The following is a 2686-nucleotide window of genomic DNA, read 5'->3' as shown; positions in this document are numbered from 1 at the left end:
ATATACCAAGGCTTGAACTCAAGTCTTCTCCCTCTTGCTAAAATTTTTGCTCACAGCTGGCTCTACCATTCAAATGAGTACTCCAATTAGCTCACCTCATTTCTTACATAAAAGCTACTCAAATCTAAGCCAGGCAAGGTTCTATGTGTCTGTAATTCCAGCTATGAGAAAAATTGTCTTGTCTTTTTTTAACAAAACTGCAGTTTAATTTCAGAAAATGTATTAAATATATATTTATACATCAATTTCTGACATATACTTAATGTCTTAATATACACAAAATACTTTTTCTTGAAACTGTATTTATGAAATGTACAATTTATTTTTTTATTGTGAAAATTATAATTACATGGGTAAAATAATGAGCACATTTCTTATCAAGCATTGTAGCCTCTGTTTCCCCTTCCCATCCCTTCGTATCCTTCATCCCCCCCTCCCCCAACCAGAGTTGTAAAGTGAAATGTACAATTTAAATAGTACACACTCCACTTATTCTCCATGTTTGCATTTATTAAGTACATTAAAATCTGCTATGTAATAATATGTTTTCTGCATATGAAATTCAAAGAACTGGGCTGGGAAGGTGGCTCAGTGGTAGAGTGCTTGCCTTGCATGCATGAGGCCCTGGGTTAGATTCCTCAACACCACTTAAGCAGAAAAAGCCGAAAATGGCCTTGTGGCTCACGTGGTAGAGGGCTAGACTTGAGCTGAAGAGCTGGGGGACAGAGCCCAGGCCCAGAGTTCAGGCCCCATGACCGACCAAAAAAAAAAAAGAAAGAAATTGAAAACACTTTTATTTATATATTTATTGTTGTCCTGGGCTTGAACTCAGAACCTGGGCATGTCCCTGAGCTTCTTTTGCTCAAGGCTAGCACTCTACCACTTGAGCCACATCACCACTTCCAGCTTTTTCTGTTTATGTGGTCCTGAGGAATGGCTTCATGCATGCTAGGCAAGCACTCTACCACTAAGCCACATTCCCATCCCCCAAAACATCATTTTAAGTGAACGAAAGATGACTTGCTTCATTTTTGTTTTTTTGTTTGTTTTTTTTTGGGGGGGGGTCCGGTCGTGGGGCCTGAACTCTGGGCCTGGGCGCTGTCCCTTAGCTCTTCAGCTCAAGGCTAGCACTCTACCACTTGAGCCACAGTGCCACTTCTGGCTTTTTTCTTTTTGCTTATGTGGTGCTGAGGAATCGAACCCAGGGCCTCAGGCATGCAAGGCAAGTGCTCTACCACTGAGCCACCTTCCCAGCCCCTTTGTGAGACTCTTATCTCCAATAAGCCACCAGAAAACTGGAAGTGGTGCTATGGCTCAGGTTGTAGAGTACTCGCCTTGAGCTGAAGAGCTGAGGAACAGTGTCCAGGCCCAGAGTTAAAGCCCCACAACGAACAAAAAATAAAATAAAAAGTGCTGGGTGGCTTCCTCTTTCTGTAAGTGGAGTGAGGTGATCTGTGAAAATGGTTCACTACTCTCTAGACCCAGAAACCCCCACAAAATCATGCACGTCAAGAAGTTCAAATCTTCATGTTCACTTTTTAAGAACTCCAGAGAAACAGCCCAGGCCATCAACAGTATGCGTATCCAAAAAGCTACCAAGTATCTGAAACATATCACATTAAAAAAGCAATGTGTGCTAGTCCAGGGTTACCATGGTGAAGTTGGCAGGTGTGACCAGGCCAGACAGTGGGGCTGGACACAGGGTCCATGGACCAAAAAGAGTGCTGAATTTCTGCTGCACATGCTTACGAATGCAGAGAGTAATGCAGAACTGAAGGGTTTAGATGCAGACTCCCTGGTCATTGAACACATCCAGGTGAACAAAGCACCCGAGATGTGCCACTGAACTCAGCACTCATGGTAAGATTAACCCATACATGAGCTCCCCCTGCCACATTGAGATGATCCTTACTAAAAAGGAGAAAATTGTTCTTAAACCAGACAAGGAGGTCTCACAGAAGAAAAAGGTAACCCAGAAGAAACTGAAGAAACAAAAACTTATGGCATAGGAATAAATTTAGCATAACATAAAGGCAAATTAAAAACAAGAGTGGGGCTGGAAAGGTGGCTCAGTGGTAGAGCACTTGCCTTGCATGCCTGAGGCCCTAGGTTCCATTCCTCAGCACCACATAAGCAAAAAGAAAAAAGCCAGAAGTGGCGCTGTGGCTCAAGTGGTAGAGCACTAGCCTTGAGCTGAAGAGCTAAGGGACAGCACCCAGGCCCAGAATTCAGGCCCCACGACCAGACCCCCCCCCAAAAAAAAAAAGTCTAAAAACAAGAGTGCTGGGTGAAAACACAAAGCACCACAGCAACTCAAAGAAAGATTGCAGGCCAAGCAGAGCATGCTAGACAGCAGAGGAAACTGTGACAGAGAAAACACTAAAAATACATAAAAGAATGCATTATATGTATGTATTTTATATATACATACTTATATAAAATACATAAAGAATGTAAGGTACGGATCATATATATAATCTATAATCATATATATATATATATAAATATGATCCATATCTCAAAAAAACTCCATTACACAGCTTGGCTTGTTTGGTTACAAGGTAGGTTGAACAATTTCACAGCTTTTTATTCCCACTCAAAAAAAATGTCATAGACAATGTCGAAAAAACAGGAATTGTGGGAATTTCTCTATTGGAAAGTAGAAAGAAACAAACAGTCCTCTTAA

At 41.5% G+C, this 2686-nt stretch overlaps 1 pseudogene; it reads left to right on the top strand.

Annotated features, from left to right (window-relative positions):
• The first annotated feature begins 1460 nt into the window (after positions 1 to 1460).
• Positions 1461 to 2009, top strand: LOC122117676 (annotated as a pseudogene).
• The last annotated feature ends 677 nt before the right edge of the window (positions 2010 to 2686 follow it).

The sequence above is a fragment of the Dipodomys spectabilis genome, unplaced genomic scaffold (genome assembly GCF_019054845.1).
Source record: "Dipodomys spectabilis isolate Male_0828 unplaced genomic scaffold, ASM1905484v1 ptg000145l, whole genome shotgun sequence".
NCBI classification, from domain to species: domain Eukaryota; kingdom Metazoa; phylum Chordata; class Mammalia; order Rodentia; family Heteromyidae; genus Dipodomys; species Dipodomys spectabilis.
Note: the sequence above shows the minus strand (reverse complement) of the source record. Positions and strands in the feature narration are given on the sequence as shown.